General features: G+C 44.0%; 1 pseudogene across 1 annotated transcript; it reads right to left on the reverse strand.

The window, feature by feature from the left end:
• Window positions 1-13,946: 13,946 nt before the first annotated feature.
• Window positions 13,947-16,078, reverse strand: LOC148055110 (cyclin-O-like; annotated as a pseudogene). The gene is made up of 3 exons (XR_015705891.1): window positions 16,055-16,078; window positions 15,002-15,568; window positions 13,947-14,823 (listed from the first exon to the last, which is right to left on the reverse strand). The product of XR_015705891.1 is annotated as a cyclin-O-like (transcript).
• Window positions 16,079-25,177: the final 9,099 nt, after the last annotated feature.

Raw genomic sequence — 25,177 nt, forward strand, 5'->3', positions numbered from 1 at the left:
CTGACCCCAGGGGATGAAGAAATTCACTCACCACCACTGGACAGATAGCTAGCCAGGCCCTGGTATGTCATAAGCATTTTTGCTGGAGTGGTTGGATCAGGTACTGTGTACTGAGCAGCCATATGGGCACAAATCACCCAGAACCTGTAATGACATCCATTGAGATCCTGCATGATTTCTGAAGAGGCCATTCAGAAATACACAACTATCATTTGCGTATTCTTCCCACATATATTGTATGCCATATCTGTTCAGCTTCATTTCGCCTTGTCTCAAAAGACCCTAGAGTGCTTTTCTATTAAACCTAAGATTCAGGGCAGCCTGCTTTACTCCATTATTCACCCAGTTAAATATTTTGGTTAGTTAACACTGAATAGCAGCAGAGTTAGTATTAGCCTGTAGAAAGTCTCTGTTTTTCTTCTCTATCTATACCCAGAAAACCATTTAATCCCTTCACATGTTGCAATGATATAGTAGCCATCACCAAGGGACTTCCATCTGCCTATTCAGGTCTCACAAAAGTATCCAAGAGCTAATTGAGTATTTTCCAAAGAAATCTAAACAATATCACATTGAAAGCTCCACTAATGTAGCACTCATTTCCTTCCCTCAAACCCGTTGAGCTACTCACCTTCTGACAAGCTACACTGGCTCCCCTCTAAAATAAATTCCAATTTATTTGCTCTACCAGTCTGTCATTAAAGATGTTACTTTATCATTGAATTGGCAATTACACAATAGTTTTTTATCATGGGCCGAGACCAGAACTAGACTGAGAACTAACCCAGGACTCAATCACCTTTGGCCTCTAAGGTATTAATTTTATCGAGCTTGTCTTCTGGATAACAGCAACTGAGTCATGTTGTGCACTCAGGATAAATCACCATTCACACCATCTCTTTAGTATATCATGTCATCAGCTAGAGTTAGAAGTTAGGCACACACTTACCCAAAAAGCTTCGCTCGGCCTTTGGAAGATGCTGTCATTGTGCCATCTTCCTCAACACTGTATTCAGCAGAGATGTTGTCCTGAAGGAAAAGACCTTCTGGATCCTTCTTGGCTAGGGCATACCATTTCCCTGCATACTGAAATGAAAGATTATTGTTGTTGTTGACCTTGGCTGGATGCCAGGTGCCCACCAAGTCGCTCTATCAGTTCCCCTCCTCAGCTGGACAGGGGAGAGAAAAATATTACGAAAGGCTCATGGGTCGCGATAAGGATAGGGGGAGAGAGAGCGCTCACCAATTGCCACCACGGGCAAAACAGACTCGACTTGGGGAAATTAATTTAATTTATTGCCAATCAAAACTCAGAGTAGGATAAGGACAAATAATACCAAATCTTCAAACACCTCCCCCCCCCCCCCCCCATTCTTCCTGGGCTCAACTTCACTCCAAAATTCTCTACCTCCTCCCCCCGAGCGGCACAGGGGGAGGGGGAATGGGGGTTGCGGTCAGTTCATCACGCATTGTCTCTGCCGTGCCTTCCTCCTCATGCTCTTCCCCTGCTCCAGCGTGGGGTCCCTCCCACAGGCTGCAGTTCTTCAGGAATGGACTGCTCCCCCATGGGTCCCCCACGGGGTCACAGCCTCCTTTTTGGGCACATCCACCTGCTCCACTGCAGCCCTCCATGGGCTGCAGGGGGACAGCCTGTCTCACCATGGTCTTCACCACAGGCTGCAGGGGAATCTCTGCTCTGGCACCTGGAGCACCTCCTCCCCCTCCTTCACTGACCTTGGTGTCTGCAGAGTTGCTTCTCTCACTCCTCTCTTCCAGCTCCTGTTGCGCAGCAGGTTTTTTCCCCTTCTTAAATATGTTATCACAGAGGCGCTACCACCATTGCTGATTGGCTTGCCTTGGCCAGTGGTGGGTCTGTCTTGGAGCCGGCTGGCGCTGGCTCTATTGGACATGGGGGAAGCTTCTGGCATCTTCTCACAGAAGCCACCCCTGTTGCCCCCCCTCCTCCCCGCTGCCAAAACCTTGCTACGCAAAGCCAATACAATTTTCTGGTTTAATCACCACTGCAAGACTGGCAGAACACTCTAACTAGCCACTGCCTGGCCTATGGTAAAAGTCTGATTTTGGGTGAGTATGTACCACAGAGGTTCTGCTATACAGTTCAACACCTGTATGCTCTTTTGTGAGGCACTAAAATAAATAGTTCTAGGAAGTCTGAATTTCTCAATGCATTACTCTTTAGCAGTTGAGACATTCATGGAGTGGTGGCCCAACACTGTAATCTTCTCTGAAATGCCATCCTGAAATGCTTCACCCATAACTCAGGATTTACTGCTGTGAATCATTTCAGTTATTCTCTATTCCCCTTTAGACCTTAGTTTCTTTGTGAAGGATGTCAATAAGGACACCAAATCATAGACACAAAGCCATTACCAAACTGGCTGGAACCATTAGCCAGTTTCTCCTGCTGTGGCTGACAGCCTAAAGTCGAGCTCATGATCTCTGATGGTGTAAAGTGTCTATACAGAGAAGCAGAAAATGCTGGCTATGCCCATGACAAAGAAAGAGTGTGTTAGGGTGACTAGCAATAGGGGGAATGGAAATGAAATTAAGAAGAAGAATAAAATTCCTAGAAAAAAGTGACCTTGAAAATGTAAAACCAATATGTGCTGAAATCAAAATAGGGTACGAGCAAGTGATTGCATGACTGGGAGAGCCTCAAAAATTACCTGTATCAGTAGAAATAATGAAGCATAACATAGCTCTGATTAACTGAACTCTTCAGTTAAAGAAGTGATGAAATCTGTCTGGGAAGTTACATGCTTAAGGAAGACTGAGATAGAATTTGTAACTTCCGAATACGAGGCTAAGAATAACACTGCTTTATCAAAACACTGAAGTTCTCAAAGCATTCTCCCCAGAAATGCATTTGTTTTCAGCAAGTTCAATTTTGTAGGAAAAAAAATTCTGGAGCACCACAAATTCTGGATGTGGCTGGAAATGATATGACGGCATGTTCTGTAGACAACCAGTCCAAACAGGTACAGGCAAACCATTCTGGACCATTCCAAAACAAAGTTAGCCCTGGTTTTCTGTTCAGAGGCAGACAAATAAGACACCCTATTTAGAACTTAGACAGTGTTTGCTTAGGATAACCAGCTTAGTTAAAAATTTGTCTTGACCTGACTCCCAGGAATGGACAGTAGTGGATGTAGGTCCTCCAGGGTACTTGTTTGACCTTTCCCTCTATTGATAATCTAAAAAGTGTTCCATTCATGGATTCCCCAAAACTGAGAGCCAATCTGAACTTGAGCTAATAGAATATTATGTCAAATATAATAGTCTAGCATCCCCAACATCTCCGTGGTCAGTGTTACTGTAACGTCCATCGGGTTAAACACTAGCAAAAAAAAAAAAAGAGCAAACTGCAGAAACAGTGTTCCAGAGACGGTATATATAAAAAGATAACATTCTAGTGACAAAGTTTAGATTAATATGTCCTGTACACCGGAAAATCAGATTATACAGTGAAGCTTCTCCTGGTATATTGTGTTTAGGAGATGAAGTAGTCATAATTACCCTTTTTGGATCAAAATTGTCTTTCACAGAGAAAGACTCCACTGTACATGTCTGAGCTAGGCTATATTCAACAGTGGAGAAGAGCAATGCCAGGAAAACATACTGTGCATATTCCATCCTGCAAGACAAAAGTAAACATGCAGAGTCTTATTTCTTGTAGCACATATGGATAGCTAGTGCTGTGCCTACAAATATATTCCCCCATTTTAAAACTAGTTTCATTCCATGCTGAACACAGCACTATTTCACTGAGAAACCTGGACCAATGCTATGCCCGAATCCAGCCAGATCTGTATCCCTGACCACCAATGGCAATTACTTTGCCAGAGTGTTTTGCTTTCCATTAGCAATAGTGCAGTTCACATAATTTTTACATTAAAAATCAAGACAGACTCTGGATAAGGTTGATAAAATTAGAAATTAATTGTTTTTTTCGTTTTGACATCAAAAAAATGTTCTGATGAGCTCTGGCAAAATCTTGTTGGTTGGAAATAGTTTCTAAATTTTTCATGGTGCTTATGCACTATGCTTTAAAACTGGCAAAACTGTGTTCTTTATGTTCAGTTTTCAATACCTAATCAGGCATTTCCTGGCTGTCTGCTCTAACAGCAAAATGCATTTTAACAATAGTCTCAGTTAGATCATTTCCTCTACAAAGTTAACAGATGATATTCAATCTCTGGAGGCTTGATCTGCCATCATAACACAGCTGCAAGCTGGCCAAGGTTGTATTTATCTCCTAGTCTATGCCAGCTTACCCATATTCCAATATGCTTGATTTCAACACTTTGGGAGAAGAGAGCACCTACCTAGACACTCTTGCAGAATATTTATGCCTGAATATCTGTTGTAATGCAAAGTTAAAACACAAATATTTAAAACTGATCTGAGCTACCAACCCTGGACTTCCAAACTCCCAAGCAGCTAGTCTGTACCCAGCTGCAGCCACAAGCTTCAGTTTTCTATTTTAGGAGATGCTAACCTGATTCTTCTCTGCTGAATCTTGACCTACCTGTTGGGACAGAGATGCTGGAGGTCACTGAGACTACTCTGCTACAGTCTTTGGGCTGTAGTCAGCAGGAGAGTTTTGTGTGAATTGCCCTCCATCTGCCTTTAAATAATGGGTCTGCAAAGTTTCTAATTGGTTATTTTAGCTCATGTGCCTGAATAAAACACTTAATCTTGGATAAGCCATTATGTAAAAACCAGCAGTAATCCCCATACTGGTGGGGCTGACTGCTATACTAATACAAACACAGCTTTTGCATAATGGAAAAAGCAGCCCAGAAAGCTAATAAGCCTGCTGAAGTGCCTGTACCACACTCTTGTCTCATTCAATTCTTCCTGCTCCTTACACATGATAATCAGAAATCATGGGCCAGACATCTGCATAGGCATGTTTTCACATTTGCTCATTTGCCTTGGATAGACCTAGCATGAGCCCTTCTAACACTTGCATCATCAAATTAAGGTGATCCTCCTGCAAGAGCTGACACGTTACACATACATTATCTGCTGAATGAAAAACAAGATTTTTGCCTCCAAGTCCACATCAAAACCTTGGAGACCCAAGTTCCCCTATGCATCAAAACTTCTCCATACACATTCTTCCCAGGTTGGCTCATCAACATTTCCAGTTGCACAAATGCTATAGCTCTCCTTCCCCAGATGTTCCCGCTAGAACCCTTCCATGCAGGTACAATAAAGTACAAATTAATAGGAAGCCAGAAAACACTTGAAAAAACTTTTTGGTAGTGAACCGTATCCACCTTCCTTATTTAATTTCTTTGACCGTCCAGAGAATTTCTCTTCTGCACAGGCTACCCACGTACCCAGACTTTTTCTGCCCAGAATTTCTTACCTGGGTAGCAGTTAAAAATGCAGGAAAATTGTCCAGGACTTGCCAGCTTTGACAGTTACTTCTCCAACTGGGCCTCTGGGCATCCAGAAGTCTTGGACATATCCGTTAAGCATGACTCTACAGTTCCTACAGAGTAAACCTAGGGAGTCCTGAACCTTTTGGTATTGCTTCAGCAATCTGGGCATTCACGGTAAGTCTGAAGCGTTCCAAACATGTTGGACTTCCTGCAATCACTTGTCCAGGAACTCTGGAACAGAAACATGCAACCTCTCCCCATGTGTGTAATGTGTTGCTTTCCAGACAATTTTTTTAGGATTGCCCGTTATATGGGAAAGACAATGTTTGCTGCCAGGGGAAAATCTTATTCGAGCTGCCTCTGCAGATTTCACCTACATTTTAGAGGCACTGATATTCTGCATGTGCATGTCTAGAGGAAGGACTTAGTGTAATCTGTTCTTCCAAGTGTTCAGAGTAAAACTGGTTTTGGTGGTTGTTTTGTACGCAAACCCTTCACAAACAATACCCTAAGTAAAAAAAAAAAGAAAAAAGGCAGAAGCTTGCTGAGCACAGAATTGCTGCTCCCCTCTCATTCCAAAAGGCATTGGCCCGTTGGTCAAGAGAGCTGGCTTGAACAGTGCTTATTTGCATAGGATGTTCCAGGAACCAGGAACAAAGCTCTCTGGGGGTATCAAAGCTGCAGGGGGGAAGTTACACATGGGGGAGACAGATGGTTTTGCTCATTGTAGGGACACTAAGAGCCTAGAATAGGAGCCCTTTGGAATATTAATGTAGGGATTTTTTAAATTTTGGGGTTTTTTTTGTTTAAATCAGCTACATCAAAAAGTAAGTACCCTTGTGGCTACTTCCTCACAGCAACACCTCAGCATCTACATTTCCATAGAGCTCAGTGTACTCAGTAAGTGGCTTGCTTTGGGGAAGATGGAGCACTTTAGTGCTGTCCAGCATTATACTGCTGGGAAAATTTTGGGAAATACCAGAGGTCCCTTAAGAGAGAGCTCCACTCTTTACCCCACCTGCAGGTCTCTCAAAGCAATGGCCCCTTCTCCCTGGGCATTTTGTCTTATCTGGGGACACCAAGACCTGGAAGTATAGGGAGATAAAATATGCTCAGCTGCTGTGACCAGTTCCTGGATGCTCCATGCCCTGGGCAATGTGGATCTACCTTGTCCTGCTTGAACCCTTGGCCTGTTTTTCTAGAATGATGCCAAATGGCCATACTCTGAGATGAGATCCAGAGATCAGCAGGGTGCACAAGGCTGGCAGCTTTCCACACTGAGCATCAAGATAACAAGCTCTCTTAATTCAGGCACAACTTCTCCTCATGTACACACTATAACAGCTACCTGTTTGGCTTCCCTGGGCAGCATCCCTTTTCCTCACATTTCTCACCAACAGCATTTACTTTGTTTAGGAGTGAAAGGAAAATCATCTAAAGGCCCATTTAATTTCTTTTACATTGTTTTTTAAATGGCCAAAAAATGCAAAGTGCTTTTTCTGAGGTCTGGATGCCCATCAACTTCTCAAAGGATTCTCACCCGAAACAGAATCCAAGTGCAAAATGGTTCCTTTCCAATACAAACTGAATGGTGATTTGAGAGAGGCTGAATTGAATCATTTTCTGTAAATTTGAAAGGCTTCAAAATACTTATCACTTTTAGTCTATTTTCAACAAAACAGCTTAGTTTGGGTTCCTGTGAAACATAGGTGACACTTGAAGCCATACTTAGGTGACCAGTTAATCCCAAAGGGATTATACACATGCTAATAATAGCTAATTACAGCACAAGATTTTGGTTGGTGGCCATAACATCTGTCACTGCATGATTTGCTGTTTGCAGCAAGAAGAAAAAAAAAAAAAAAAATTGCACTAGCCCTTCAGTTTCACAATATTATGGTAGTTCATGTTGGTCGTCTTAGAAAAAAAGAGAGGATTCTAGAAAAAAAATCAAAGTATATTTCTGAATCAGTTAAAACTGATGTAACATGAAATGACCCTTCCAAAAACAAAGAGGTGCAGGATGAACTGGCTAAAGAACAGAAGGGCCAAGGGCCCTTTCCAGGCCTGCCATCATGATGCATGTCTTCAGATCAAAACTGAGACTGACTGTTGTTTTCGGAAAAAAAGGTCGTCTGAACAAACAAAACATATGTTCCATTTACTGGACTCAGCACAGGTGCAATCAGTAGATTTAACAGTCTGCAGTAAAACATATATTCAGACAAGATGCTTTAGTGATACGTTCTGCCCTATCCTATGAGACATAGGAAAAGAAATTTTGGTCTTGGAATAAGCATTGTGTAAGCTGCTCTGGGATTTACTGCAATTGCTCTGTCAGCTTAGATTTAGCAATCTGTGCTAGCTCAGCAACAGATGGAACATTGTGAGAGCTCTAAATAGCCTTTCCCATCAGGAATTAAATTCCCTGCTGTTCAGCTAGCAATCAAGTGGTGTGCTTATTTACTAGGGTTCTTGAGAACAACTAAATATAGATGCATTTTGAGTTGCCTTTGACAAATGGAGGGGTTATTTTTCATTAAGTAGAGAGGATTTACTGCTATAGCTTTTTGTCTAATTGATATTCTTAACAAAGCAGAGCTTCCTTACAGAGTATCCATGGTGGGTTAACTGATACTGATACTGATACTGATACTGGGGATTGCCCTGACCCAGGTGCAGGACCTTGCACTTGGCCTTGCTGAACTTCATGAGGTTCGCATGGGCCCACTCCTCAAGCCTGTTAAGGTCCCTCTGGATGGCATCCCTTCCCTCTAGTGTATCAACTGCACCACTCGGCTTGGCGTCATCTGCAAACTTGCTGAGGGTGCACTCAATCCCACTGTCTATGATGTCATTAATGAAGATATTAAACAGCATTTATTGGTCCCAGTACGGACCCTTGAGGGGCACCACTCGTTACTCGTTTCCACTTGGACATTGAGCCATTGACTGTGACTCTTTGGACGCGACCATTCAGCCAATTCCTTATCCATCTAACAGTCTATCCATTGAAACCATCTCTCTCCAATTTAGAGGCAAGGATGTTCTGGGGGACCGTGTCAAAATGATCTATACCATCTTCTTTTTCCTTATAGTGTTAGCTCTAATAAATGGCATTTTAAGTGATACTTGACAGAGTCTTAGTGCCTTTTGTACTGGGAGCATAAAGAACCAGTACCTCCTTAAGGGAGCAAAGGACATTAGGGACATTCAGGACATTACCTTCATCACAGAATCACAGATCTGCACACAGATCTCTAACTCTTCATGTTTGTTACCCATACTGTGTGCATTAGTGTACAGGTACTTCAGAGAGGCACCCCAACATGCTGATTTCCCTGAAAGAATCTGTTTTTTTTCCATAATGGTGCCTTGTAGGCACTTCCTTGCTTACATGCAAATGCTGAAAGTGACCCTGCTTAAGACCCATTTTTGTGGTCCCTTCCTGTCACATCACTCCAGGCCCTTTGCTCGTCAACCTCATCCATTACTCCCTCATAGGTCTGCTGGCAACTCCCTTCCTCCCCATCATTCCTAGTTTAAAGCCCTCCTTACCAGGTCAGTCATCTTGCTGGCCCCGCTTAGTGAGGTGGATCCCGTCTCTCCCAAGCAGATGCTGATCTGCAAACTGGGTCCCATGGTCATAGAAACCAAACCATTGTCACCAACACCAGCTCCACAACTTGCATTGTCAGTGCCTTCCTCCTCACACCCTTTCCCCTCACTGACAGGATCAAGGAGAATACCACCTGGGCTCCCATGCCCCTGACTACTGCCCCCAGAGGTCTATAGTCACTTTTGATGCTCTCCAGGTTGCCCCTGGTTGTACTATTTGTGTCCACAGGGAAGAACAGCAGGGGTTAATAGACAGAGGCTGGATAAGCCTCGTCAGTCCCTCCACAACATCCCGGATCCTGGCCACTGGCAGGCAGCAAACCTTTCTAGATGATAGGTCAGGTCAACAGATGGGTGCCTCTGTCCCCCGCAGCAGGGAGTCACCTGGTAGTCTGGCATGGTTTAGAGTTATGTGGACCAGGTACTTTGCTTGTAGGCACATCTGGTTGTTCTTCAACTTTGAGGGCAGTGAACCTATTTTGCAGTTGTAAGCTGTTAGGTGGGTCAGGAGCCTTTATCTTGGTGCCAGAAGTCACCAACTTCCATCCTTCCCCTTCTCCAGTGGTTTCTCTTACTTTGATAGTAGGGGGTAGACATTGCCTGCTTCTCTATTGCAGGTGGGGACTGAGGCTCTTCAAGCTGTTGAGTCTCAGAGAAAAGCCTGTCTATCTCCCTTTCATCTGCTCTGACACTGCACAGCCTGCTCACTTCCTTTCATAACACCTCCATTTGGCGGCACAGCTCCTCCAAGATGGCACACCTCCTACAGGACAGAGGGCCATCTCTCCTGGCCTCAGGGACAGGTCCCAGGCACTCCCTGCAGCCTGGGACTTGGAGGGCTGCATTTGCCATCTGAAGCTCACTCTGTGTGGAAGTCTCTGCCCTAGCAAGGACAGCTGCTCCAACATCTACTGGGAAAACTGCTCTGTGGCATGTTACTACCATGTCTGAGACTAGCACAGTGGCACAATTTCAACTGAGGCCCCCTTACCTCGTGCCCTTCTGTGCAAACTGCTGCGTCTGTTGGCTGCCTCTGTGTCATGCCCTATTCAAAGAGGATTCTCACTATCCCGCTTCACTTGAGCTATTGAATATAGTTTTGCCCATAGGTCTTTCCCCCTAGACTTCCCTTCCTTTAATTTTCCATCCTTCAGCTTTACAGTATGAGAGCCACTGAGAGGCCCCAGACCATACCGCATAAGAATCAATATATATTGTGTCGGAGCCCAGTTCGGCAGCTAGCACTACCGCTTGGAGCTCGGCCAATTGAGCTGATCCAGCTCTTTTCTGTTTCGGATGTTGCGTCTGAAGGCCGCAAGAGGGCAGCTCTTCCCTTCCATTTCCCTTTAATCCTTCGAGCTGATGCATCTGTAAACCAGACATTAGATCAAATCTCAGTATCTTTTTGTAAATCAGATGGGGGTGGTGCATCTTGAATGGATGAGGGCCGCATATCAAGGGGTGGTTCAGCACCCCCTTGCCACTGAATATTATATTCTCTCAATTTCCCTGTAAACCCTGGTTTCCCCTCAATTCAATGCTGATGTGCTATGTACATTACCATTTTCTGAATTGCACTAGAGTGTGCAATTCCCTGTGGAACAGAAGTAGACTCTGATTCTTTTAATGATAGGGAATGGGGTTCATATTTCTAAGGATGTGTCTAATGGGTTCTGTATCTAATAGGGCTGTATAAGTAGCCAGTAATATTTTTTCCCAAAGTGAATACCATGATTGGAAACCTTACCCTCCCTTCGATCTGAACCATATAGGAGTTAATTGGGCCTTACTGAGAACTTGTTGCCACAGTCCCCATTGATAGCCGCTTTCTGTGAGTCCTATATGTAGGCTAAAGGGGGCCTCTGGCATTACTGGGCCCATAGCCTGATATTCTAAAACTAAGTAAAAGCAAACAAATGACTCAATGTGTTGTAAAACAGTGGTGGGGATGGGCTTGGAACATTCTGATATTGTGAAAAAAACATTTTGACTGCTGCAACACTTCAGATCCTTTCCCAGACGGTGTTTGCTCATGTTAAGAGATGTCTGCTACATTCATGTTTGTCTCAATTGCTATTTTCCAATTTTTGTTACATTCATTCTGTTGGAAAACTGAATGCACTTTGGAACATAGCTATTATTTTAAACACCTGGTGAGCTTTCCTACCTGAAAAATTGAGCTTGTCATCCATTGTTCACCTTGACTCTCAACTCAAGCAAGCATAACCTCTGTCAATTACCAGGCAATAGAGCCCCATGCACCAGTAGAGGCTGGGGGCTGGTTGGCTAGAAAGCAGCTTTGCTGAAAAGGACCTGGGGGTCTTGGTGAACAACAAGTTGAACAGGAGGCAGCAGTGTACTCTTGTAGAGAAGGTGGCCAACCACATACTGGGCTGCACTAGCAAGAGTGTAGCCAGCGGGTTGAGGGCAAAGATTCTTACCCTCTCTTCAGCACTTCCAAATCTTGGCACTTGCAAGTCCAACAGAAGATGGAACATGGGAAATTCTGACTAGATATACGGAAAGATTTTTCCCCCATGAAGGTGGTCAGGCCCTGGAACAGGAGCCCAGAGAGGTTGTGGGATTTCCATCCTGCGAGACATTCAATGCTCAGACGGGCAAAGCCCTGAGCAACCTGATCTATGCTACCAATTTTTGCAGCCAAATTACAGAATAGATTGCTTGAATTCCCACTAGTTTGTTACACTCAAAATCTTGTTATGGACAAAAGGAACATACCTTATATGCAAAATTAAGAATTTATTGTTGACCTAATTCGTCTTAACAGTCCTCCTCACACCCTTTTCCCTTACTGATAGGATCGAGAATACCACCTGGGCCCCCATGCCCCTGACTACTGCCCCTCGAGCTCTGTAGTCACTTCTGATACTGTCCAGGTTTGCCCTGGCAGTATCATTTGTGCCCACATGGAATAACCAGCAAGGGGTAGTAGTCAGAGGGCTGAACAAACTTCGTCAGTCCCTCCACAACAGCCTGGATCCTGGCCCCCAGCAGGCAGCAACCCTTTCTAGATGATTGGTTGGGTTGACAGATGGGTGCCTGTGGTGGATTGGCCTTGGCTGACCACCAGGTGCCCACCCAGCTGCTCTATCATTCCCCCTCCATCAACAGGACAGGGGAAGAAAATATGACGGAAAGCTCATGGGTCAAGATAATGACAGGGAGATTACTTACAAATTAATGCCACAGGCAAAATAGACTCGACTTGGGGAAATTAATGTAATTTGTTGCCAATTAATTGTAACAGAGTCGAATAGTGAGAAATAAGAACAACAAAGCTAAACACACCTTCCCCCCTTCTTCCTAGGCTCAACTTCACTCCCAAACTCTTCTACTGCCTCCCCCGAGAGGCACAGATAGTGGGAGGGACCGGCATGAGTGAAGTGAGTGAGGGTCACAGCATCAGCGGCTGTATTTGGGCCATGGGTCACAGGCCTACGTTGCCAGGGTGCCGTCTTCGGGGGGGGGGGGGGGGGGGGGGATGAAAGACTATGCAAGACTATCAGTAAGAAACAGTAAGTCATCGTAATGGGTGACTCCTTGCTGCGGGGGACAGAGGCACTGTATTGATTCTGGCTGGGATGGAGTTAACTTTCCCCACAGCAGCCCTCATAGTGCTGTGCTTTGTATTTGTAGCTAGAATGGGGTTGATGATAAACCAATGTTTTGGCTACTGCTATGCAGTGCTTGCACAGCATCAAGGCTGTCTTTCCAACATCCCCCCTCACCCCCAAAGGCCAGTAGGCTGGGGGTGGGCAAGAGCTTGCGAGAGGACATAGCCAGGACAGCTGACCCAAAATGACCAAAGGGCTATTCCATACTATATGATGTCGTGCTCAGCAATAAAAGCTAAGAGAAAGGAGGAGGAGAGGGGGCATTCGTTATTCAAGCATTTGTCTTCCAGAGCAACCACTACATGTACTGAGGCCCTACTTCCCAGGAAGTGGCTGGACATTGCCTGATGATGGGAAGTAGAGAACAAATCTTTTTGCTTTGCTTTGCTTCCGTGCACAGCCTTTGCTTTTTTTTTTTTTTTTTTTATTAAATTGCCTTTACCTTGATCCATAAGTTTTTCATCTTATTTTTCTCCCCCTGTCCTGCTGAGGAGGGGAGTGATAGAGCGCCTTGGTGGGCACCAGGCGGCCAGCCAAGGTCAACCTACCACACTATTTGACACAATGGCATTATGTATCAGGCTTCAAAAAGATTGACAGAAGGGTTCTTATTTTTATGAGATTCATTTAAATACATGCTTGAAATGCAGTGGAGGTAAACAAAATACAGTCTGAAGAGTGGCTTTTTCATTCTTTGTGTAACATTAAGCATTTACCTTTTCTCAGAAGACCCTTAAAAAAACCCCCCACTTATCTGTTTCCCTTAATTACTGCTCTCTGATACTGACATCCTACAGCAGAATGCAAAATGAGGATTAGCAGACCTGTGAGTTTTTTTCCTTTGTACAGAAATCTTTTTAAATTACTTTAAAAAAGAGTTAACAAAATACAATCACACTATTTTTTCTCTTCAGGAATTCAAGTTAAGCCATTGTCTTTTTAAAAAATATTTTACAGCATTATGACTCTTCCCTTGAATTTTTCCCATGCTACAGTGCCAACTTGATTAAGAGTATGCACCTGGATTACAGATCTGCTGGAAAAATAATAACCAGTTGCTTTATTACTTAACGTTTTATTTTCCTACACTTAGGTAAGTGCATCTAATTTTTTTTTTCCCCCGAGCCATTACCAAGCCAGCACATTTCAGTTTGAAATGGGGAATCATACCATCGGGCAATTATGTAGGCATTTTTGTGGGGGCTGGAATTAACTGTTGAGGTGAACTCATTCTGTGCCTCTCCCAGTTGTGTACACATACCACCAGCAAATAAACAAGTACAGGTGACAAGTAGAAAAGAGTTTATTCAACGTTCAGTTATCTTTATGGACCATCCTCCAAATAAATAATACAGTACTTGAGATTGTGTATATTATTTACATGCTGGATTTTAAAAACAACAAAGGGACAATGCAACTGACATACAATAACGCTATGTGCAAAACGTCATCTAATTTTTAAAACTCCAATGACACTAATGCTTAGTTGATTAAACTCTAAATCAACTCTATGGAGCACAAATAACGTTTTGAATCAGCACAGAGACAGCTCAGCTCAAGTCTAAGGTAAATACTGTCGCTGCTAGAGGTATAGGCAGCATCGCCGTTATCACCCCGCAGAGGCCTGATGCCGAGGAGGCGGCGCAGGACGGTGTCCAGCCGCCCCCTCGGCCCCGACTCCCTCAGCGGCTGCTCCGTAGCCAGGGGCACTTCTGGGCCACCGCCGGGGGCAGGAGAGGCAGGGACTGCCCGTTCAGAGACACCAGGACCTGCAGCTGCCCAGCTGCAGTCCCGCAGGAGCCCCTCCGGGTAGCCGCTGACCCGCAGGTCCAGGGGGCTCTGGTGGCGCAGCAGCCGGTCCGCCAGGCCCAGGCTGCCGGCGGCCAGCAGGGAGGGAGCGTATTTGGTGAAAGCGTAGTCGGCCAGGCTGAGCTCCGCTACCCCCCCCCCCGGACAGGCTCCTGGCGTCCGCCGCCTCCCCCGCGTTGTCCCCCCGCGCCTCCAGCCAGGAAGAAGCTGACGGTGGGCGCCGCCAGGTCGAAGCCCAGCCTATGCAGGATGATGTACTTCAGGTTGCGGAGCTTGTTGGCGGGTGAAGGCGTCGCAGCAGAGGGCGAGGAGCTCCTTCACGCTGGGGGTGGGGGGTGCACCTCCACCTGCAAGGGGGCACAGGCGGGCAGAAGGTGGGGACGCTGCCCTCTCCCCGCGGGCTGCAGCGCGGTGGGAAAGGGTGCGAAGCCCGGCCCGGCTGGTGATGAGACAGCCGCCTGGGGACGAGCGCGCCCAGCTCAGCCCTGCGAAAGAAGCGCGCCCGGGCTCCGGGGGCCGCCCTACCTGCTTGCAGGTGATGAGCAGCGCCAGGAGCTGGAAGCAGTCGGCGGTCACGGGAGTGGTGGCGAGGAAGCGGTCGAGGATGTTGACAGCCAGGCAGAAGGCCTCGAAAGAGAGGCCGAAGTGCCGGTGCACGGGGATGAGCCAGCTGACCAGCTTGCAGCGCGCCTCCGCCGTCCCCTGCGGCACCGGGGAGCGGATGTCAGGCGGGTCCGGCACCGGGCTATCCCCGCCCCCCGCTGCCGGCGGCTCCTCTGCCCTCACTTGCGGCTGCCGGGCGAGCGGCTCCCGTGGCTGGAAGCGGCTCTCCAGCCCCTTGCGGGAGCGGTACCAGCTCTCCCCGTAGTCGCGGAAAGCCTGCAGCTCCTGCGGGCTCACTCCCCCGCCACCGCCGTCGTCTTCCCCGCCAGGCGCCGCCGCCGTGCCGGGCGCCGCGGGTAGCCGCCGGGGTCCAACCGCCGCGGTCCAACCGCTGCGGAGTGGCGCCGCGCCGCCGGCCAGCCGGTCGCGGTCACCGTGGGGGGGCGGCGGCGGTGCGGGCTCTGCTGACAGGCGCGGGCGCGGCGGCGACTATTTGAGCGGCGGGGCGGCCCCTCGGCCATCACCGCCTGCCTTCCCGAGCACCGCGCCACCGCCTCCGACTCCGATCTCCAGAGAACAGGGCCGAGCGCTGGAGCTCTCTTTCTGGAAGGGCACGGAGAACAAACTGGACAGAAGTACCCTAAAGCCAGTCATGGCAGAGCCTGAACCTAGTCAGCTGAAGTTGCTGCATTTTCCATTTTGCCACTACTAAAAAAAATGACTCTCCAGCTCCTAGCTGGAACCCAGTGAGCTTTAACAGCTACAGATCGCTCCGCATAAATAATACTTTCATTTGAGGTTACCAGGAAACATAGCACAAATACAACAAGGAGATATCAAGAATGCTGGAGTTCTCTGGAAGGTTTGGGTCTTGATTCCACTTCCATCTATTGACTACTTATGTAATGGAGCACTATTTTAAACAGCCCAATGGAGGCAAATCAGAATGTTCCTGCACTGTGAGCACTGGTTTACGGAAGCAGAGTTGAGGTCAGACATGACTATTTTATCAGATATGCTTGGGCTATATGATCCATTGATCAAGTCCACTATAGACTAGGAAAGACTTGTAGAAGGAAAAGGAAAACCTCTCCTGGGTCAAGTGACGGGGAAGACGTGAAAAGGAAAAGAGAGCTTCAAGCAGTCTACGACCCCAACAGCAGAAGAAAGGAGGAGACAGGAATTCTGCAGCTTGAATAGCAGGAACAGGAAATCCTCTCAAAGGAAAGGATGCACAAAGACCAATAGGCCATGCTGCCTTTAAAATAAAGTACAGCCCAAAGAGCCCTATTGTGACTACAGTGAGAAAGATCCATTGATACTGGTCTCGTGTTTGACATGCTTTGAGAAAAGTAACGCAAAGGTGTTAACAGAAGCATTTATTAAATAAATGGAACAAAAGAGAAAGTTCATCCATCCAAAAGAGCACAGGCACAAAAGTTGCTCGCATACACTGCGGAAGCAGAAATTCACCATAGTCTTTGCTTTTTGAGTTTTTCGGTGGTTTTTGGTTTTGTTTTTTAATTTTAAGGTAACTGTGCTTATCTGTACACCACAGTTTGTCCCGTTTAATCTGATTTGCAGAAACCTGTTGCTCACTCAGGAGAGTGAGCAATTTCCTAGTTATTACAATAAATCCCCTTAATAACAACTGAAAGAAGATATTTCTTTAAAAGATTACGAAGCAGGGTGTGCTAGAGGAACACAAAGAATGTCTCTGCATTTCAACATTACCATACATAAATGGAATAAAAACTCTCTATTCATCATGGTTAAATAAGGGAGAAGAACTCAAGGACAATTAACACTTTCACTAGTATTTAGCCATTTAAAAATAACAACTGATATGTGAAATTCAAATCCAAAAGAAACAGGAGCATGTTAATTGTTAAATTACTGAAATATATTTCTAATTCTTGTTTCCAAAGGATACAGATAAAAGACCTTGACTAGAACAAAACCTAGGAAATTGTTCGGGATGCAGATTTAATTTTTATCTTCAAGGAACGCAGTTTGTAGGTTTTTATATCTATGCCTCTGACATGAAAGAGGAATGCATTTGAGAACACAGAGTACAAAATTGAAGTCTTCAGAACAAACTTTAACTGTTTACATGCTTCCTTTTATAAGTGTTGTACACTTTGTAATTAAAAAACCCAAAACATTTCCTGGCTTTTCTAGAAATCCAGGACTACCACTAGTTTATCACAATTCATAAAAGGATAACAGATGTGACCACCCTTCCCTCAGAGTTCTTAGCAAACTACTACTAGAAGAACTTGCCTCTTCCAGAATTGAGAATAGGGTAATGTGCGCAAGCTGGTTTACTTTCAGCTTATGTTTCCCCCTCTTAGTACAGCAGTACCAGTTCTGCTATGATAATCTAACTGGATAGCTCTGTGTATTTTGCTTGGTCTCTTTCAAGATTGTGCATTTTCCTCATTGCCCTTTCTGTACACTATTAACCTCTTCTGTATTTTCTAGATTAAAAAAAAAACCAAAACCACCCACCTTCTGCACTATTCTGTCTGTACATACAGAGTTCTTGCTTGACTGCAATTGTTTCATGGGGAAAAAAAAAAAAAAAAGTCCCCATTCTGAAAGCCAAGTTGGTGATGTGAAATTTTCACTTCATTGTTGTAAATGGTGTGGGTATGTGGAATGTAAGAGCATCTGGTTCATCAAGTTATCTGGTTAAGGACTATTCATTATAAAAGAAATAAGAAACAACAAAGGAAGTGGTAAGTTAAACACACAGACACACAAACATTAAGGAGCAAGTGATAAGAGAGAACAGTGAATATTATTAATTTGTTAAATAATGACTAATGAGAATAATGAGTCTTCATCCACTGATGAGCCATTAAAGGACCTGCTCAGGTATAGCCTTGAAGAGGGGCAAGCTGAACTTCAACTGATAAGGGGGGGGAAAAACATGATCATCATAAGTATTATGCAATATTTGAGGGAGCTTGCAGGACTGTGCAAAACATTATAGGATATTGGGGGGGGGGGGGGTTGGGGACAGCAAAACTTATTACAGTAGCCCTAGGGGAAGGGGCAAAGGCAGGGAGAGACAAGAATCAGGGTGAATGGGGAAGGAACAAATGTGAAAAAAAGCAGAGGATGGCTGATCACGGTAGTCCATATTATCTTCCTATAAAACACTTCTTAATGTAAACCATAACCATACAGAAAAGTGAAGACATCTGTAAGATGTATTGCTTTAATACTGCAAATTCATAGCTAAAAAAAAAAAAAAATACTAGCACTTAGGAAATCCACATAAGAAATGTTTGTCTTCTGCTTGCATATATCTAATGGAATTCTACCCAACTGAGATTTGGGACCCAATCGTTAATCATTAGTACAGTCTGCACCACCAGTGATGGTATGATTAGTATATTAAACAAAGAACGAAAAAGGGGAATTAGCCACCCCAAACCCAAGCAAACAGGTATTTTCCATTTGGGTTTTTTTCTTTCCCAAATAATTCTGTTTGGGCTATAAAGCAAAATAAATAGTATTTTAAAGATAAATATGTACCTACATGCTTATAAGATTGTAGGAAAGGGTAGTATAAAATAGCACACATCTGCTTTCAGTAGCAGCTCTATAAAAAGCAAGGTTTAGTCTATATCCATTTCCAATACTTTCTCTGAAAGAACACCAGCTTTCTTCATGAAGAGAGAAGGAACTGATTTGTTACAAGCTGCATATTACGAATCTATTCTTTCAAGTGTGATCTGCTAAGATTTCATCACATGTATATAAAATTTCCCATAATTTCCTTTAATTCTCTCCTTCATTCCTCCCTCTTGTCTTCATCCCACATATATAGCATTCTGAATTAAGCTTGTACATCAACTGTGTAATACAAAAGCCCACAGAACCACAAAAGGTAGTTACCACTCCAACGCACCTGAAAATGGATCCAACCATCAACTGTCAGGAGATGCTCCTGATGCTGGACTTCTATATCCCCACCAAAAAGCAAAATGGGAAAGGGGGATAATAAAGTAGTCTCTCTCAAATATACCTTAGCATACCTCACCTGCATTTAAACACACACAAGCATTAAAAACAACAACAACAACAAAAACACCCCAAAACCACATAAAATCCATAACACCAGATTCGATTGCTACTTTTCTTTTAAGATCGATCAACACGAGTCATTGTACACAAAACAGCTGGTGGCAATTTTTCTGCCCTATACCATATAAAATACATCGCATTTAAACCTCTAAGTGACAGGCTTATATGCTACTAGGAAATTAGCCAAAGCCACAATTTTCTGGTTAAAATTCAAACAGAAAGATAATGTTAGCCTAGTGCTATCCAGAAGAGAGACATCAAAATTAACAAACCTACTGAAATAAGAGGCAGGTAAAACTCTTACATTAGACATTCTTCTTAGCAGCAGCTGGCTTGTCAATCTGTTTATCTATATCCACATGCATAAATGTGGACACATACAGAGAGTAAACTATGGGGCTAGACTCAGCATATGCTACTTCTGGCTTTGGAGTCTCTTGCAGGCAAAGGTATAACAGGATGGGAGAGGAGTTGTAGCTGGAGGAAAGAAAACAAAAAGAGTGCATCTTCACACAGAAGCGCAGGCTTTGTTTGTTCCACTGTTCATGGAATAACTTATCTACCTTAGCTGCTGTCTTGCCTTTACAGTACAAGGTTCTTGGGGCAGGAAATATTTTCAGCTCTCCAAAAAATACTATCGCTTCATATGCATTAAGAAGTCTGACGTAATTTCCTGCTCTTCTACAGTAAAGTTGGCCATTAAGCAACTGCTATCAAGGTTTTGTTGTACCAGAAGTTTATCTAACTAAACATAAACACTTGACTTTAGCAAACAGCTGACAAAATTTTGAGCTGGGAGGGGGAAGAAAGCAACAGGAAAAAAATGCAATTCACTTAGGAAGTTCAGCAGTCAATTACAGAACTGGCTATTTCATTTTAAGTTATTATTAGGGATATGTGAGGTCCGTACCAATTTTCAAAACCTTAGAGTCTGCTTAGAAGAGTAAAAAAGAAAAAGCACTTTGAAGTGTTACTGCTACATAAGTATACTACTGCATAAAAGTGATCATATTTAAATCAACAGCACTGTATCAAAAAATGTCAATGATAATATTAAGTTAAATGACACACAGAAAGGTACTTTCATTTATAGCTACCAGTTTCATCATGAACAGATTTATTCATGATGTTCAGCCTTAACTTCTTTTTCTTCAGCCCCCAGTTGACTCATTTTTTATGGACTTTAGACTCATTAGATACTAAGGACTCTTAAGATGAGCAGGACATTCAGAAATACTTTACACTGGTGTATGTTATTTAATATTACAGGCATAATGCCACCTTTCACAAACCATCAGCTACATTCACTATTTTCACTTACCTTCTCCTGGTAAAGGAGCCATCTGTATATCTGTAAGTCTCTTTACAGAGGAGGGATGCACTTATGCTTTACCCAGAGCAGTTTCTACCATGCGGGCCAGCTTCTCTGTGATATCCATGGACTTTGTACATATTATTTTTCCTACATTGTCATACAGCCCTACAGTCAATACAGCTTTAAGAGCAGCTATTTCTTGGAGAGAAAGGGATTGTGTGGCTTCGTTTCCATCCCATCCACATTGCGTTGTAGGTGCTGTGAACCTTGCTGCTCTGACCACCCTTATGAGTTCTTGCTTCACATCCTGAAATTAATAAAGTATTAGTAAAACTCTGAATTTAAAAAGGTACATACTCCAGTCCACCAGCAGGCAATGACACTCCATCCCAAATATTCATGCTCTCCAGGGGAAAATTTCTTTCTTAGAAAAACACTTGTGTTTTCTGCAGCCACCTTGGAATACTGGCTGTTTCTATGAGGAAAACATTATCTGGAATATAGGATTTGATATATGGTACTATATATACTGCAAATACTAAATCTCTCAGCTGCAGTTAAAATAAAAAGATACATTTGCATCAAGTATCCACTTCTGCTTAGAAGAGCTCACACAAACTTAACTAGGAAAGACTAATTAAAACATTTTCTCACCAAAAATAAAAGGCCATTAAGATTGTGACTCATCTTTCAAACTAACTGTTAACAGACTTGTTCTTCAATATGAAGAATGACACAACCTTGGTACCTTAATTCATAAGTTTTGATTCTCTGGTGGAAGTAAAGACTAGCTTCTCCAGTGCAAGTGACTGCAAAGATGCATACTAATGAAGTGTGCATATCAAAGAACTCATGTGCTGACACAACTACTTGGATTGAGGGTATTTCATCAGTCCCTAGGGTTCCACTTGTTTTTGTCTTGTCTAAATAGTAACTGTGATACATTACCACTTTAAAAGGGCAGGATATTTTCGGAGGGAAATTTTAAACGGATATCTTTTGAGTGCAGAGCATAATTATTCAGTTTACCTCTAGAGTTAACAGTGAAGCCCTATTAAAGAAATATCTTCTGCAGCAAGTCATTTCAGCATGATATCCTCCTGCTTGTTGAGCCTAAGGAAAAAAAAAATCCTGTCTTATTACAGCAAAAAGAGTACATCAAGAGCATAACAATATGAAAGTGGTAGTAAGTTAAAAGGCAATACTGTGTTTTGGTCAGCATTCTCCACTCAAAACCAGAAATAAATGGCATTAACAAAGATGAATGCTGCTGGTCTTACAGCACACAGGAGAACATGCTTGTAACAGGTTCATTGCATTACCGATTACTTGCAGCTGTGGCAGGTCTAATGCTCTGGAAAGGAAATCTTCAGGAGAGCTGTTGTGGTTTAACCCCAGCCAGCAACTAAGCACCACCCAGCCGCTCGCTCACTCCCCCCTCCCTGGTGGGATGGGGGAGAAAATCAGAAGAGTAAAAGTGAGAAAACTCGTGGGTTGAGATAAGAACAGTTTAATAATTGAAGTAAAATAAAGTAAAATAGTAATAATAAAGACTATACAAAGCAAGTGATGCACGATGCAATTGCTCACCACCCTCTGACCAATGCCCAGCCAGTTCCCAAGCAGCGATCGCTGCCCCCTGGCCAACTCCCCCCAGTTTATATACTGAGCATGACGCCATACGGTATGGCATAGCCCTTTGGCCAGCCTGGGTCAGCTGTCCTGGCTGTGCCCCCTCCCAGCTTCCTGTGCACCGGGCACAGCATGGGAAGCTGAGAAGTCCTTGACTGGTGTAAGCACTACTTAGCAACAACTAAGCAACATCAGTGTGTTATCAACATTTTACTCATCCTAAATCCAAAACACAGCACTATGCCAGCTGCTTGGAAGAAAATTAACTCTATCCCAGCTGAAACCAGGACAAGAGCCAAGACTGCACTTCTGTGAATTGAATGGGCATATATTTCAATATTAAAAACTATTATACTAAGAATTAAGTGAAAACAAAGACAGCAATTTAACAAACTTTTTACAGTAGCTGCAAAGGAAATTGGAAAGCTCTTCTTGCAACCAAAAGCCCACGTTCCCTCTCCTCTAAACCAGCCTCTTGGTTCCCAGAATGCAGATGTACCCCACATTAGGTTAACAAAACTTCATTGTTCAGACAGTCTTAGTATGGCATGACAACTGATCAGAGAACTGTGTTACAAGTGGTCACAGATGAGCAGGAGACTGACCAACCTGCTGAGATGCAATTCAACACCTGGACACTAATTTGCAACCAAAGTGCAACTATTTGTTTACTACATCCCAGCACTTAAGATATAAGCAAATGCCTTACAAATGCCTTGCAATCCAGAACTTCAAATGCAGAAGGGTGAAATACCATCCTTCTGCAGTAGTTTTCCCATGCATATCCTATTCACTCTGGATGGGGGGAGAGGGAATGGAATTGTTTCCTTAAGCAGAAATCGGTTTGAAGGATATTTAACTGAGTTTAAATTGTTATTCTGAGGTAAACTGGAATAGTATAGTGTTGTGGTGGGTTAACCTTGGCTTAGCCGCCAGGTGCCCACCAAGCCGCTCTATCACTCTCCCTCCTCAGCTGGACAGGGGAGAGAAAATATTACGAAAAGCTCATGGGTTGAGATAAGGACAGGGAGATCACTCACCAATTACCATCACAGGCAAAACAGACTCGACTCAGGGAAATTAGTTTAATTTATTGACAATCAAACGTCAGAGTAGTATAATGAGAAATAAAAACAAATCTTAAAACACCTTCCCCCCACCATTCCCTTGTTCCTGGGCTCAACTTCACTCCTGAATTCTCTACCTCCTCCACCCCAAGCGGCACAGGGGGAGGGGGAATGGGGGTTGTGGTCAGTTCATCACACATTGTCTCTTCTGCTCCTTCCTCCTCACACTCTTCCCCTGCTCCAGCGTGGGGTCCCACCCATGGGAGACAATCCTCCACAAAATTCTCCAACGTAGGTCCTTTCCACAGGGTACAGCCCTTCAGGAACAGACTGCTCCAGCGTGGGTCCCCTGCAGGATCACAGGTGCTGCCAGAAGACCTGCTCCAGCGCAGGCTCTCCACAGGGTCACAGCCTCCTCGGATGCATCCACCTGCTCCGGCGTGGGGTCCTCCACGGGCTGCAGGTGGATATCTGCTCCACCATGGACCTCCATGGGCTGCAGGGGGACAGCCTGCCTCACCATGGTCTTCACCACGGGCTGCAGGGGAATCTCTGCTCCGGCTCCTGGAGCACCTCCTCCCCCTCCTTCTTCACTGACCTTGGTGCTTGCATAGTTCTTTCTCTCACATGTTCTCACTCCTCTCTCCCAGCTGCTGTTGTGCAGTTGTTTTTCCCCTTTCTTAAATATGTTATCACAGAGGCGCTACTACCATCGCTTATTGGCTCAGCTTTGGCCAGTGGCAGATCCATCTTGGAGCCGGCTGGCACTGGCTCCATCGGATATGGGGGAAGCTACTGGCATCTTCTCACAGAAGCCACTCCTGCAGCCCCCCTGCTACCAAAACCTTGCCACACAAACCCAATACAAGTATGCTATTCTGACTCAGCAGCATGCTCTGGATTTTCCCCAACACACAGGTGCTGTATTTTCCCCCACCCTGGTGAGAGAAACCCCATTAACTACACTGGATTAGGGCAGTCCTAGCAAACCTTTTTAGCTAACAAGGTCAGTAATTCCAAAAAACAAAACCATACGATAGTATGAAGGCATAATTCCTCCAAAGGCACACGTAATATTTCTGGAACAGAATATTTCATGAAACTTTCAAACCTGCAACATCATAAAAACAGAGGATCACAGATACTCAATTTAATGTTTGAATTCATGTTATAAACTCAGGTTTCACATGCTCATTCTTTGCAGATGTTTGGGGGGGGAAGTTAGTGGCATGTGTTTTGATGCATGGCTAAACTGCTCATCCTTTGAATTAAGGCATGTGTGGTAGCTTGGAAGGCAAGAGTTTCAGTGAAAGAGAGGGAAAGGCAGTAAGACTCCAGTTTTCAAAACCAGTTCCTAAAATGCAAGACTTCCAGTTCAGTTTGGGAGCAATGCATGTGGCTAAAATGCACACTTCATTATTTCAAAATACTTTCAACTGAGACACAGTTAAGGTAAGAGTTGCTTCAGACTTTCGGACAAGCAGGAAAAAGGTGATACTCCACTGCAGTAACAGAAACTAGTTCTGTAGTGCTGTATAATTTGATTTTTTCCCATCTCTTATCCATAGAGATACCACTTCAGAAACTTACAGATTTGTCTGATAAGATAAAAAATTCAAAGTTTGGGAGGTAAGGTTTGTGTATACTTGATGCAGGACAGTAGATGTTAAAAACTGATTTTCCACAATTCCATAGTGCTGCACTTTTCCTTACATTTTGAAAAAAAAAAATTGAACACACATTATAGAGATATTAAGAATACGATTGACTTTGTCATGAAACAAGAAGACTATTATAACACTTTATTCATAAGATATTCAAGTTATCTGTATTTTTTTACAGTTGAATCTTTCTAGTTTGCGGTAACTAAAATGAATTTCAACAAGATTTCTTGTTTTTTCAAAGAAAAAAACAAAGATATTTATGTGATTTACAAAATCTTGTTAACTAAGTTTACAGTACCTGTCTCTTGTGTACATTCGGAAG

Source organism: Nipponia nippon, unplaced genomic scaffold, assembly GCF_047370975.1.
Source record: "Nipponia nippon isolate SJK-2023a ecotype South Korea unplaced genomic scaffold, ASM4737097v1 scaffold_27, whole genome shotgun sequence".
Lineage (NCBI taxonomy): Eukaryota > Metazoa > Chordata > Aves > Pelecaniformes > Threskiornithidae > Nipponia > Nipponia nippon.